The following is a 16,683-nucleotide window of genomic DNA, read 5'->3' as shown; positions in this document are numbered from 1 at the left end:
TTGGTATCCTCCATAGAGCGGAATATTGAGGCCGATAAGCAATATTTGGTTCTAAAATCACAAAATGATGCACATAGAAGACACTTTGGAAAATGTTGCACTCCTGACATAAGGAATATCAGAGAAGGAGATAATGAGCAGAGTCAAGGTACATTGAATATAAAAAGTGGGCTGAGATCAATGATGCCTCCAACTAGTACTGTACCATACTCAGACGTGCAAAAAAAAACAAAAGCTCAAATTAACTCCAACTGATTCTGTATTGCCCATACAGTTAGCAAACTTTAAACAAACGATTGATGACTACCTGGCCACTAGCCTTGCTCAGGCGAAAAATGCCTTGATTAAGTCCTCTGGTGCTATGGAAGACAGAAAGCTTCCATCTTTGGCTTCTTCTCAAAATCAAAAGAGAGAAGATGACAAGGATTACCGTGAGTATAAACTACAGGGTATGCCCAGCTTGCAATGGGCGCCCCCGAAAAATATTAGGGAGACGGTGTCACGTCATCTTAATCCACGACGTGAACATTTTTACACACTTATTCTAAAATGCAGAGAGGGAAATTTTCCTACCTACGATCTGAACCGTAAAAGCGTTCTTAACATCTTCCGAGACATCAACGATCTTAAAAAACTTGTGTCTAATGACATTGAACAAATAGAATTCATTTCCGAGCTATCAACATCAATTGTTAGGCTATGGATTCCCTCAGGACTGGTTAGAGATGCAATTTGGCAATGCAGAATGCAACTGTTCACTATGGGCTTTCTACTAGCGGAAGAACCTAAAAAAATGTCTGAGCAAACCCAATACCTAAGACCTAAATCGAAAATTTATGGTGGTGTGAAGTATGAGCTGAATGATGCCCCGATTGATGATTATATGCAACAGTAACCATCAATAGAGGATGTGGCAAGTACCATTTCTCTATTAAGTTGGAATACGAGGGGCTATCATCATCTTCCGCGTACTTTTGCAGATTTTAATGATAAATATCAGTTGATAGCTCTTCAAGAGACTTGGCTCCTTGCTCCTCCAATCTGGGACGGCTATGATATCGTTCTACTTCCTGCGCTTCCAAGTGGAGGCCGTCCCTCGTCAGGTCTATTAGTGGGTGTTCACAGCGCTAGTGGGTTTTCCCTTGCTCCGTGGGCTACGGTAGGCGCTCAGATCCAATTAGTACTTATTAAGGGCAATACACAAGAATTAGCCCTATTGAACATCTATCGCAATCCCCTCACCATGAGTGATGTAGTCTTTTTTGATGGTATGGAAGAAGTATTGAATCTAATTTCTGCTCGAACATCGATTATTCACACCATCGTAGCTGGAGACCTCAATCTGGACTGCTGTGATGGTACCAATCTTTCCCCTGCGGCCCATAAATGGGCAACTTTGATGGCAGACAGAAATCTACATAAACTAAATGGGTCAGTAGAAGGGGATACACATTCCAATTTCACCTGGCATCGGGGAGCTAGCACAAGCACGCTAGACTACATCTACGTGAGCACAATGTTGTTTCAAAGTGTCCACTATTTCTCAATCATGCCCCATCCGAACAGTGATCATTGTCTCTTAGTAGCACAATTGGCATGGTTTTGTGAACACAGCCTACCACATCAGATGCACACTGCTGTACCATTGGTTAACAACGCTAGAAATCGACTCAAGTGGAGTGCTCGGGGGATGGAGACTTTTACAACCATTCTGGAAGATGATGCATGGCGCACCAATGGGGTCTCATATTCAGACCTTTTAAAACCATTTACTCGCACTATTGCCATTGTAAAACATAATCATGTCAGCCATCCGCATATTTACGATTCTTCCATCAAGATCATAAAAGCGGAATATCGGAGAATAAGGAAAAACATACTCTTCCAGAATGGCCCATATTGTCGACAACTTTTGAACACTGGCAAGTGCCGATATAAAAATTGGCTCAGGCAAAGGAAATCCCTTAGATTTCAACGTGATAGTCTCACTATGTTGGCAGCCATGAAACATAAAAATTCAGCACAAATGTGGCAAATGTTCAACAATCAGCATGACACTCTACAAGGTGACGCCCAAATCAATGGCGTCTCCGAAAAAGACTGGTGCATGCATTTTTCTAACTTATATGATGACCCAGCCTTTGCCAATTTTGAATACAAACCGGCTAGAAATGATCCCTGGCAACTTGATGTGTCTGAGGAGCTGATTTTGTCGATTATAGCAAAACTCAGCTCATCAAAAGCTCAAGGTCCAGATGGACTATCGAATGCCATGTTCAAATCAGACCCAAAATCATGGGCATATATTTTGCATCTCATATTTAAAAACATTCTTGATACCCATAAAATACCATCAACTTGGAAAACGTCAATCATAATACCAATTTTCAAGAAGGGAAATCGGTGTTTACCTCCTAGTTACCGACCGCTAGCCCTCCTCGATGCGCCGGGGAAGGTATTTGCAAAGATCATTCTATCCCAATTTAATGCTTGGACACTCCGTACAAACTTACGCGATCCCCATCAAACGGGTTTCGTGGCGGGCATGGGGACTTCAATAAACCTTTTTTGCTTAAATGCAATTAAAATGCAGTGTCTACATGGGGAGCAGTCAGTTTTTATTGCATTCATTGATCTCCATGCAGCCTTTGACTCTGTTAGCCGGGTACTCCTAATGAATAAGCTGCGCGGAGATCATTGTCCTACAATGCTTATGGATATCTATCTATCTATCTATATTTTTGTATTGCGCCACCAACCCATAGGCCTCAGGGCGCTCACAAGAGGAGGAAAGGGACAAAAACAACAGAAAACAATATCAGACAAGGAGAACGAAAAGACATGAAAACTGGTGAAATCTAAACCTCATAAAGACCAGCAGAATGAGGAAGAAGATAACGGAGAACTGATTTCAAGTACCGAGAGAGCTACGCTAAGAGGACAGAAGAGGACCTATCCTTTATCAAACAGGAAGGTCTTCAATTTCTTTTTGAAGATAGGCAGAGACTCACTATTAGAGAGGTATTTAGGGAGAGCATTCCAGAGAGCTGGAGCCCAAGAGTCAAAGCTAATATCCCCAAATCTTTTCAGGATAGATGGGGGCTGAACCAAGACGGTGTTGCTACTTGAGCGCAAGAAACGGGTGACATAATACATATAATACATGCCCTTCATTCAGATACATCAATCATGGTACGATTGACTCTGGGGGGCCTTCTGTCACAAAAAATCTTGACCGCAAGAGGGCTCAAACAAGGATGTTTACTAGCATCTGCCATATTTAATTACTTTATTCAGGATGTAAGATTTGCACTGCAGAATGTTGTCTCGGATTCACCAAAACTGAACGGTTATCCCATACAAACTCTCTTTTATGCAGACGACCTAGTCTTAATTGCTAGGACACAAGTGGGACTCCAGCGCCTTTTAAATGCATTTATGACATATACTGTTTCCAATGAACTGAAAGTGAATTTCACTAAAACACAAATTGTTGTGTATTGTCCCAAAAGACGTGGAACCTCATATGTATGGTCCATGAATAACATACCGATCATGAGAGTGCCACAGTATGGCTACTTGGGTGTTGTGTTTGAGACTGGTAAACACCCAAAGGGTCATATTTTGCGCATTGAAATGAGATTAACATCCCTCACATCACAGGCTATCATATTGATGCATAAATATGGCAAATTTTCGGTCCTACCAGCTTGGCACTTCTGGACATCAAAAGCTATCCCAGCACTTATATATGGGTTAGACACCTTTCAAGATATCCCATCTGACTTGTTAACAAAATGGGAGGGGAGATACTGGCGCCGTATCTTGCATTTGCCAAACTGTATACCAGTCCCCTGGTTGAGGTATGAGCTTGGATTAATTTCACTACAAGCTGTCATAAATTGGCGAAAATGTGCTTTTCTTAGAAAATGCTTAGTTTCTACCGCTACTGAAGCATTCTTGAAACTTATTTCATCATATTTATTTTCAAGTAAGCATCAGTTTATTACATCATGGCTATCATCTGTCTATCATGTGTTAATTGAAGCAGAGGTATCATTAATCCTCTTGTTATATAATCCAGATAAAGCGAAATCAAAAATATATCAAACAGACTGGATTGCTAATAGGCAGAGATGTCTCACATATGTTGATGCTGATGTAATCCGATTTCCTCACAAAGAAATGCGCATACTGTCTGCATATTTAATACGTTGTCCCTCAGCCAAATGCCGACGCCTCATTATGAAATTGCGTCTTAATTTATGGGACACCAAAGATCTGTTGGCAAAAAGAAAACTAATAACTCAAGCAGAAAACTTTTGTCGTTTTTGCTTGTTGGCGGAGGTACGAGAGACCATGAGGCATCTAATCACAGAATGCCCTGTTCTCCGTCCACTTCGTGAAATACATTTCGCACGACATTGCAACTATTTACAGCTTGCATCCGAAGATCTAACTTGGTCCTTAATCATAGGATCAAACTATCTCCCTCTACAGATTGCTGCTATAAACTTTCTGCAAAGTTTACACTTAGAATTGGAATCAGAATGAATTGATGCTGCGATATTTTGGTTCACTTTTCTGGTACTTAGTGATTAGCTAAACCTGTGATGCATTGGATTAATTTTGATTTTATGGTATCGCATAATTCTGCTATGTATGTTTTATATTTCTTTTCTTTTCTCTTTTTGCCTTTGTATAATGTGTATTACAATGTTTTAAATGTGTGAATATTGATGCATTTATACTTAAATTTTGTTTTGAAAGGTTGATTAATTTCAACTAGAACAAAAAAACAAAAAAAAAACAAAAAATATCGATTGACCGATGTCACAGATGACGAACTGTTCGAAGAGCAACCAGATATGGGAGAGACCGTGGTGGAAGTGAGTCTCACCTTTTTGGTGAGAATGATCAAAAGGGAAATGCCTCAAAGAATGATGTTGGAACGAAACCGTCCTGAATATTTTGATGGCGATATGGCCCAGGTGCCTGTCTCAGTGTGGACCACAGGCCCCTATGACGTAGGTCTATTGAAAGGGGTTGGAGAAGTGAGAATTAAGCTAAAACCAGGAGCAATTCTCCCAAGTGCACAACAATATCACATGTCCAGAGAGGCAGATGAAGGGATTTTTAAGACAATTTCAGTGATGATGGAGCAGGGCATCTTACTGACATCAGTCATCATGCAATACTTCGGTTTATCCGATCAAGAAATCAAAGGGAGGGTCTTGGAGGCTAATCCAGGATTTACACCCAATAAATGATATTGTTGAGGCCGAGTTCCCTTTAGTCCCTAACCCAGCTACAATCCTATGTAATATACCTGTTGAGGCAAAATATTTCACGGTGATTGATTTGAAAAATGCAGTTTTCTCAATCCTGTTGCACCGTGACTTACAAGATCTGACGTCATTCACATTTAGACAGATGCGTCTGAAAAGCACAAGGCTACCCAAGGGGTACTGTGAGTCTCCGTCTATTTTCAACAGAGTCCTGCAGATGGACTTAAGCAATATTGCATTAAAAAGTGTTGTCCTGCAATATGTGGATGACATCTTGATCTGCAGCACGACAGAGGAGCAATGCAGGCAAGATTCTGTTCAGCTGTTGACTATACTGGCTGAGAAAGGATATAAGGTTGACAAGGAAAAGCTACAATATTGTCAACAGGAAGTGCTGTACATAGGCCAGCTGATCTCACATGAGGGAAAAAGAGTGACCCCAGAAAGGGCTGAAGCCATACTGAACACGGCTAAGCTACATACGATAAAACAGATGTAGAGCTTTTTAGGCCTATACAACTATGTCAGAGCATGTGTCTTCCACTATAGCTCTTACACTAAGCCTTTACGTCAGGTCCTAAAGAAGGCCCAAGTGACAAAAGAAAAGATTGAATGGTCTGAGACCATGGAGAAAGGATTTGCTGAACTCAAAAAAGCCATTTGCACAGCACCAGTTCTAGGGATTCCCAATTATGCAGAGGAATTTTACCTGTTTTCACACACAAATTGCAGCGTTATGACAGCAGTACTCACACAGAGGACCACGCTGGGGTACAAGCCCCTGGCATACTATAGTGGAAATTTGGACCCAGAAATGAGAGGACATTTTCTGTGCGAACAAAGTTTAGCTGCCGCAGCATTCGCCATAGAGTAGGCAACAACCCTTGTGATGGGATGCTCCATGCTGTTGTACATTGAGCACTCACAATTTGCCATTCTAGAGAAACCAAAAGACACATTGACATCTCAGAGAGCTACTGCTTATGAAGTGATCACATCAAATCCATCGATTAAGGTAGTCTGATGTAAAATGGTGAACCCAGCTGCGTTTATAGCAGAGCCAGTCACTGAAGGAGAGCAGAAACATGACTGTGCAAACTATGAAGAATTCTATGACGAAATTCCCAGGGTAAAAGAAAATGCCTTGGCAGAAGGTGATATCGTCTTTATTAACGGTTCTTCAAGGATCGATCAAAGTGACAGACAAAAAAATACAGGCATTGCTGTGATGAAGCATGCAGCAAATGGAGAATTCGAGTACTTATTAGTGCGAGAATACCATCTCATTATTCAGCACAGGCTGCAGAATTATTGGCGTTGATACTTGCCATTGAGAATCACGCAGACCAGGAAGTCATGGTGTACAGTGACTCCGCCTATGTGACGTTGACAGTGCATGCAGGCTTACCACGCTGGAAAAGGAGGGGCTACCTCCAAGCAGACGGCATGCCAGTACAGCACACAGCCTTATTGGAGAGGCTGATCAAGGCACTACAGCTTCCAGTGGGCATAGCGGTCGTGAAATGTGGCGCCCACATGAAGGGGACAGCTTTTTCTCACATAGAAATCACGCAGCAGACACGGATGCCAAGCGTATGGCATCCAAGTGAGACGATCATGGAAGTGGAAGTCATCCCTATCAATGAAAGGATGATGGTTGCATGAACTACACCTGAAGGATATAACAATCTTGGGCAAACCCAGTTGATGGAACTCCAAGGGGAGGCACCACAGGAAGAGAAGAATCTTTGGAAACGTCTAGGGTGTTCTTTAAACACCTCTGACAGCTTGTGGCGACAAGACATCACTGGTAAATCAGTGATGCCTGTATCCCTATTGAAAATAGCGCTGGAGCAGTTACATTACCCGGCACACATGACAAAAGAGAATCTAGCAGCAACGCTCGCAGAAGACTGGTTCATGCCGAATTTAACCAAGCATGTTACATTTTTTAAAGTAAACTGTATAATTTGCCAACAATTCACAGCTGGGCACACATTAAAAGTAATGAGAGGAGTCATCCCCATGCCAAATGGGCCTTTTCAGCACTTGCATATCGATTATGTCGACATAATTCAAGTATGTAATGGGTACAGATACTTAATTGTTGTGGTGTATCCATTCTCTAGATGGATTGAGGCAGGTCCGTGTACACACCCAGACTCTACTTCTGTGGCCACATTTTTTGTGAGAGAGATGTTCCCCAGGTGGGGGGTGTGCGAGGTCATGAGATCAGATAAAGGCCCTCCCTTTGTTAATGCAATATTCAAACATATTAGCTTGCTGCTTGGCATAAAGCACAAGTTCTCGTTGGCGTATCATCCACAAGGTAGTGGGCGCTGTGAGAAGCTCAACGGCTTATTAAAGGAAAGGATTTCCAAGTTGAAGCTTACTCTAAGAAAGGGATGGTTGCATTGCCTTCCTTTGGCACTGTATGTACTTAAGAACCAACCCGGTTCTGACCATCATCTTACGCCACATGAGATAGCCACAGGAAGAAGAATGCATACTCCTCTGACATCCCGAGATAGAGCTAGATGTGATGCCCAGTCAACAGGAGAAATGTTAGGGTCTGAAATGCAAAATTACCTGAACTGCATGACATCTTGCCTTATTGTAATTTCAGACCAGCTGCAGCGACGACGAAAGGGGTGCAGGGCAGCATGGGACACAGAACAAGATACTACTAACGTCGCAGCTCAAGGACTTTGTGTACTATCCTTTTTCCCTGTAGACACCGTCCTTGTCAGGAACCATACGAGGAAAAAGTGGGATGAGCCAAAATGGAACAGTCCCTTCACAGTGAAAGACTGCACTCCTTCTGCAGTGAAACTACTAGGCAGGGGAGCTTGGATTTTCCTTGGTGATATCAAACCCTACATCGGAGAAGGCCCCCTGCCTGCATCCCAATGAGAGGAGTCTACAAGCGACGGGGAGGAACTGCAGCAAGTGCAGACGAGATCCATGACGAAGAAAAAGGACGCATGACCAGCCAGACAAAGATAAAGAACTTTTGTAAATTGTGGCTTAAATCGGACACATCCTCTAAGCAAAAAAGGGGATAAGATAAGGACATAAAAAATGACACTAAGTGCATCCTAGTTGCAGGGTGAAGAAGAAAATTGCCCACATAAGCCACAACATAGTCTGTTAACTTTAAACATTGGACTGAGGCACATCTAAGGACTTGATAAAAAGGAATATGCCAAATGTTGACCGAGGACACATAAATTGGAAGAAAATACAGTATTCAGACTCATTCCACGCCGAGACCCTATTCGGAATTACTTATGGTGTCCCACAGTAGTGACATCACCAAAGACGTGGTAACATACTTTAATCTAGTGCTAAGATCATACCCTTCATTGGTGAGAAGGCTCACCAGTGTCACTGACTTTCTTCAAGATCCTGAAAACCAAAAGACAATAAGAAGACTGCTTACTGTAATTGCCGAACAATTCCTCTTACTTCCTGAATACAGTGAGGAGAAACCAAATGTCTCAAACAAAGAAGGAAATAAATGAGCTTGTCAACACATTGTTCTTTCGTATAATCGAAGACTGTCCAAATCTTATTGCGAATGGACAGTGCAGACATTGTTTACATTGAAGAGAGAGCATACAATCCTGAAAAACACAGCAAGACAGGATGGATGTCCCTGTCACTAGAAGACAGCAGATTGGTTCACAACGTCCTCTTTCATCTAGTCACTGACTTTCCAGAGCTAGTGGGGAGACCGATCAATGTTGACATCCTCACATTCATCAGAGATCCAGCTAATGTTGTACAGATAGGCATGCTCTTGCATAAAATCATACTACAAATAGAACTCTCGAACCATCAACAGAACTATCTGAGGAGATTCTAAAAAGCTTTCTGCCGGGGGACAGATCGAGGAAGCAGTGTCAGGGGTTTTCCATTCTTCCATTTGTTGTTATTTTTCTCTATTCTTCATATCGATAAGGATACAAAATGTCTTCGGGGCTGAAACAAATCTGAGGCGTGGACTGGGAGCTGACCTACTTTGAACATGCACAGTAAAAGGACTGGCCAAAGTGTTATTTTGATTTGATTTTTCCCATAATTTAGCAAAAGAACTGTATCCTGAAATAAGAGACAATTCACCGTCCGGAAGAGGAGGAACCCTTGTCGGATGCCTGAACCTCTTGAACACAGAGTCTGACAGACAATATTGGTTAAAGAAGTATAGTAAAGGGTAGACATTTGGCGTATGATTGAGACGGGTATCCAGAGCAGCAATCTGGTCCTCCCACAGGGGGAGAGACGCCCACATTTCTCTGGAAGTAAATGCTGCCGCCTGACCTACAGGGGCATAATGTATTTGTGTATCATATTCATCATTGTTTTACTGTCATTAATGATCAGAACTGCATTTTGTATCGGTGCACAAAGCATTCCAATTCCAGTGCACTCACCTAATGATGCACGCATGAAACCCACAAAAGCACCCAGACCTTACATAGGGGGAAAGAATGAGCTTGAAATGGATGTGATTAGCAATGACACACACACACACTTGTGGTAACAAACAAAAAGAAAGGCCGGAGACAGGGTCGGCAAAGAGTGAATGAAGAAAGATTACTGACAACCACATGCATGCAAACACTGAATGCACACGCAACAGGCCTAGTGTCAATGACTGCAGAACCACAATTCAAAGCCTCAGAGAAGAAAAGACTGCCTCCTATGGAAAATATCACTACAAATAAAGTAAAGAGCCAAATGAAGGATGCAGACATAGTGGAAAGACTAGAGGAGCTGAAGAAGAAAGCCGCAGAGAAAGCAGTAACAAACATATATGTTCCAACGAAAGGAACAAGTGCAAGTTCCACAGTCCAGCCATATACCGGACCAATGTGAGGGTGAATGAGATGGGCATTTATAACCAGCAGGAAAAAGATGTATGAGGACAAGGAAGAACTGCCAGACTTTTGTCTACTCAAATGGCACAGATGAGGAAGCCTGCACCATGGAACAGGATACCTGAGAACCATCCAGCAAGAAGGAGCCATACAGATGCATTCAGGGAACTAGCAAATTACAGGAAAACACTAAGAATCAAGAGAAGCATGCATGGAGATGACAATGAACTAAACGACTACCTGGACAGCACAGGACAGCACAGCACAGCATATTTGGGAAATAACATTTGGTAGCAGCACATGAAAGAAGTTGGAAGACGAAGTTCAGAAGGGGAATGCTTTGTTTGTGCACTCCTACCATGCAGCATGGGGATGAGTTTTCGACGCCCCAGGAATGGTTCATGGCACTGCCGTAATTATGGATCATTATTGGGCATGTGGATCTAAAGCATACATCAGACTTCCAAGAGACTAGGGAGGTATATGCACAATAGTGCAATAGTGAATGTCCACGTTCCAGCATTAGTGATACCAAAGAGTGACCTGAATATTGACAGTTTCCCGAAAGCAGATGCTCATCTGAGGAAGAAACAACCTGTGGAACTGCTAACTCAAATGAAGAGAGAAAATTACTTCTCTGCTAAATCAGAAGAAGCCTTTCATGCAATCCCATATAAACACAGGCTGTTTAGCCTCACCTCATCAGTGTTCACAACAATTTTCATGCCGTGAATCCAAGTTGGAGTAAATACTAAATGGTTGCAGATAACCAGATGGGAGTTACTGCAGACCATCAACACGACAATAAAAGGATTTAATGCAATCAAGGAAGAGTTAAGAGACATCCGACTGATGGCTCTCCAGAACAGATATGTCCTTGACATGATCACAGCTATGGATGGAGGAGTTTGTGCAAAAATCGGAGAATCAAGTTGCACATTTATACCTTCTCACGATGAGGAAAATGGAACTTTAACAGAAGCCATAGGTATGCTGAAAAAACTGCAGAACCAGATGATCGATGAAACTGACGAAGTTGATGATGACAGCTGGTTTGGATCACTATTCTCATGCAAAAATCGGAGAATCATGATGCACATTTATACCTTCTCACGATGAGGAAAATGGAACTTTAACAGAAGCCATAGGTATGCTGAAAAAACTGCAGAACCAGATGATCGATGAAACTGACGAAGTTGATGATGACAGCTGGTTTGGATCACTATTCTCATGGGTCCCGCGATGGATGGCAGATGCATTCAAGTTCCTGGGATCCCTGCTTGTGATGATATTGCTAGGATTTTTCTTTATGAAGATAATAATCTCTCAGTGCCAGAAGACTGCGAAAAAAGCTATAGTGATGAAGCTCATGATTGATGTCAAGCCAGGATGGAAGCCCAAAGACCTGACTGATGAAGATATAAGAGACTTTGTGAAGGCCAGCATTCACGCACCAGAGGGAACAAAGTTTCTCTACCCCAGGAAGCACAGAAACTATGAGGAAAGATGGGTTTATTGCAGCCCAAATGGACAATGTCAATTGATGACATGGAATAAAGACGAACATGTACGGACAGCAGGAAGCCTGAAAGGAGTAATAAAAATCTGGACTCCAAAGAGACACTTCTTCAAACCATCATGTACAGATCCAGAAGAGGAAGAATGGATGAACCCAGGTGATGGAGTGAAGGTGAACACAGAAGAACCGAGTAAGATGAATCCAAAGACGAAAGTAAAAGTGGTCGATGTATCGCCCAGAGGGGGGGGGAGTATGGTGCTGAACTCTGGGCTTTTCTACTATTGATTCTCTAGCAACTATAGAAAATATTCTTTTTAATTTGAAGTCATGGCTCTATGCTAGACACCAATGCTTCATATTCACTCATCGGTGGGGATCAAGGGGCGGATCATCAGTTTGCCCGGAAACCAGTTATGTGGTGGATTCACACTTGTGCCAGGAGAGGAGAACCAGAATAGAATTGTATTAAAAGAAGTAGTACGCATGGAAAGGTTTGCTAGGCTATGGCTTGTAGAGGAGGTCCCAAATAAAGCCTGCACTCCAGTCACCCATTTTGAAGTTCCAGGAATGTTCACACCAAAATATGTGACGTATGATGAGCAAATAAACCAGCAGAGAGCCGCAGTGGGGCTCTGCCCAGTGCCTATTAGAAGAGCGACACCTATTGAAGTACCGATACCCAGAAAACCATGGACAGTAAGGTATCCATTGAGGAAACTCTACCAGCAAATGAAACGAAATGAAGATTGCCTAAGTACTGTCCCGGAAGAAACCAAAAAGTCTTAATGGAATGGTGACATCACGAGGACCCAGACAGACTCACAGATAGAAGAAATGTCAACCAAAGAATGACACACAGAGATGAAATGCCATGGATAAAGATATCTTGAACCTCAAGGGGAGACGGTTGTTGAAAGACAAAGAAGTTCAAGCTGTAAGCAAGATGAAGACATTCAACTAGTTTACACCTGTAAATATGCTTGGAACCGCAAGAAAGATAAGAAAACAGTGCGGCTTGCTATGCTTATTAGAAGAATAGTGCTGCAAGCGCCATTATACATAATCTACCTCAAACGAAGCACTTCATTATAAGATTATTTCTACTTTGCACAAAAGCAGAACCAACCCAGGTTACTAAAGGCCAAACGCAAGAAGATTCATATTCTAGTAACACAAGGAGAGACGGCTGAATCGAAACTCGGCAGAGGCAACTCGTGCCAGAGAAGCCAAGGTCATACCAATAGAAGCTATGAACAGTAGCTACTTTTAATTGAAACTAAGAACAGAACATCCTGCCTCTGACGGATCGAGATAAGAAGACGAAGGCAGGTGGTGGGTGAAACGAAAATCAAATACACAAATTAAGAGAAACAAGACAAATTCACTTTGTGGGTATCATGTGACCAGCCGAGCAAGAAGAAGCACAGTTTCACACCTATGCTTGGGACCGGACCAAGCAGAGATATCAGAACTTTTCCAGACAGAAGATGCAGTTTCAATGTACTAATTGACACATGGCTATTAAAGTTATGATTGATTGTAACAAGGACTGGAGGACGGCCGGGTAACTAAGGGGCACCTTGCACCTGGCTGACCGTTCTGCGTGCTGCTAAGCAAAGTAGAAAATTATGCATGGGGTTGGTGCCAACCCAATCACAATAGTCAAAATAATCTAGGGTCCTATAGTTAGTCGAACCAATGAGACGTCATACTTTTAGTGACGTCTACAGTAGTAATTTTTGAAGGAAGGGCTTAGACGCCCACCTGACAGTGTTTACCCAATCCCCTCACTCCGTTACCATATACAGATATAGTACCTATACTAAAGTTACCTTTTCCTAACCAATAGAATTGCATTTTAACTTTTGAGTGTTACACGTCAATTATGACGAGTTTTGAGTATAAATGTTACAACTTGTATGAAGTTCATTGGAGTTGAAGCGAGAAGGACGATCACATCACTGCTGAAATCCATAACTCCCTGTTTTTTGTACTTGTCATTAAACGGACTCCCTTTGCCAAACCATTGACTTGTCCTTATTGATTGGTGTTGGAGTAATAAATCTGCACCCCAATCCATATGAAGGGTGCAGCTATTTCGTCTTAAAGTACATCTGAGCGAACCTCGGCTCTATGGGCTGGCCGGGGGTCTCTGGAGTACAGGTGGTTGAAGCATTTTCAACAATGCCTTTTGCGACTTAGCTGCACCAATATTTATTTGTTTGTAAAAGTGTTGTTTGGCTCTTATAAACATTTAACAGTGTATTACTAAATAAACGATCAATCTAAAATACACTTAAATTTGTTTCACCATACATGCCATTTTCATACAAAACAATTTCAATTCGGCCTGATGCCTTACACACTTCCAATCTTTAAGAGAGCATCCGAGTATTGCAAAACAGGCAACATTACCGAGTTATCATTACTCTTCAACAGCTTTCTCGATAATTGTTCAGTCTTTAATCCTGATACCAAACATCTGGCATCTGTCATAACAGTGGAGTTGCCCTGAGGATATTAACACTTAGGACATTATATATTCCAAAAGGGCCTATTGCTAATGGTTCATAGAATGAACCTAGATAAGATCCTTAGGAGTTTCATGACTGTTCACTTTTCAGCCATCAAGAAAATGTTCGGCTTCGGGCAATACCCTGATATTATGCCACCCAGCATTTTAGACAAATGGGGCTGATTATAAATTTGCTGGTATCCCAATCGCCGGCACAGGTAATAACGGTGCCAGTGATTCAGTCATTTGTTTGCTGGTACGGGCCTGAACTCCCGGCAGGGCAGGCCTGCTGAGCGATCCAAAGCCCCCACTGGCATCCTTGAACTGTGCCAGTCTGGTAAAAATGCCAGAGCCGGAATGATCATCTTTTTTTAACCAGCATTTTCACCAGACGGGCACACTTGTAATGTGGCCCATAGTCTTTTTTTTATTTCAGGAGAAAATTTGCCTCAGGTATTTCGACAGGCAAAGTGGGAAACATGGAGCTCTTTTATGCACGTGATCTGCAAGTAGCTGTTACCATCCACCATACTTATATCTTTGACTCACATTTACACACACACACAGACATTTACAAGCAGCATGCACGCACGAGGAGATGGTTAAAATTGGTGTAAACGTGCATGGTATTAGAGCAACTGTATAAAAGCTTGTGAGCTATTAAGATTCTATTTATTTCACTCTAAGACAATCTTTATGTATGGCCTGGTGAAGTACACATAAACTAGCCCAACCTAATTTACGGAATGGACTGGTTCCGTTTTTATTTTTATTTGTACTTTTACTGTTATTCTAATGTGCCATCTGATATTATTGCAATCATCACTGTGAAGTAATGTTATTGATGGTACACTTTTATGCATTTTGGACATCGAGGTGCTATGCCGACAGGAAAGTAATGTGGATTAATAACAATAGTTTTATATCTATAATATTTGTTTCGAGTGTTTTCTTAATGGAACTAGATTACCGAAAAAAATTATAAATGTACACAGAGGCAATATATCTTTTATCATGCTTAGGCCTTTGCACTCCGTCCCTTTACTTTTTACATTGTTTTTATTTCTCTTTATTGGTTTTATTTTTAGGAACATACCATATTTCGAAACCAGACATTGAGGGAGATACCCTCCCAAACTAAACAACATGTTCTACTACCTCCCCAAACCCCCCAGGTACGGGTTAAGATACTGCTCAGGCACCAATGTTCAAGGCTTACTCTCGGCAAACAGTCTCGGGTCAGGTGGGCCTTAACTGCCCCCCATAAGGCCAGTTTGTCCTTTTGGTGCCCCATGTCCAGGCTTCACATGTATTGGCCCGGGTGGTCCTTTCCCCTTTTTGCTCATCCCTCCTCCCCTTATTGAAACACATTGTGAAACTGTTGCCATTCCGTTTCCACCAGGGCGCTACTCCTTTGTCACGCCGCTGAGATCTTTTCCATTAAGTAAATATCTTTGGCTGTGGCGGACCATTCCTGGACTGTTGGGAGGTGCCCCCTTTTCCAGTGTCTAGCCCTGCGGACTTGTGCAGCCAGCAGGACAAAGTGGATGGAGGTCCCCTTGGCAGAAAAGAAAATTCAGCATTGAGAGCACGCTTTGACATTCGCCTGTCAAAAATGGCTGCCGCGTTATCTGAAAAGCTCCACTCCGTCATCTATGTTTAGCAAAACAGAGATGCATAAATATAGAAGGTTGCTCACCGTGAAAACTATCTACACTGGTCATTCGTGCGAGATTCCAAACGGAGCCTCGCAGCAGAAAGCCAGCAACAGATGCAGCAGGAGGTAAGCAAACCGTACTATTTTTCTCACTCGTTAGAAGTCGGGCGTCAACCACGGCCCCAGAACCGGTGGTTGAAAACAAACGGGAACTGCAACGTGAGACCCATGACCCGATGGTTCCATGTGGTCCAATTTATTAACAGGTACATACTAAGATAAAGCACCCAGGCGCATCGCGAGCAGGACGCGAGACAAATTCCACTGTGTTTCTTTTACGATTAACGGTAGCGTAAACGTTGGGCTCCCCATAATTTTCACTTGCAGGTCCCAACCTGGCCATCATTCCGTACCTGGAGAGACGATGAAAAACATTATTACACCGGCCAGCTTAACCTAAAAACTGATGTCACCATCGTGTGATTAGACTGTATCAGTCTGAAATAACGGACCGCAACAAAATATGATTGTCTTTATAAGGGCACATGTGAGCTTACATTTTGTCTAAAAGAACGCCGGTCAAAAAACTAAGAGGCCACTTTTCCTTTCATTTAAAACAGCCCACTGTGATTTATTCCCGGATCAAACATTCAGGATTAAGAGACAAAGCCATACCATCATCACCGACCACATGCATTGAGTCAGCAAGAATGAAATGCTCACCTAACGTGGATTGAACGCGTTTGAGGTATTGTGTTTTTGTGTCACCATGGAGCAAAACATCTGCCCTCTGCATAATAGGGTTTTGTTCTACAGTGCTT

The sequence above is a fragment of the Ambystoma mexicanum genome, chromosome 7p, assembly GCF_040938575.1.
Source record: "Ambystoma mexicanum isolate Mex_15411 chromosome 7p, UKY_AmexF1_1, whole genome shotgun sequence".
NCBI lineage: Eukaryota > Metazoa > Chordata > Amphibia > Caudata > Ambystomatidae > Ambystoma > Ambystoma mexicanum.
Note: the sequence above shows the minus strand (reverse complement) of the source record.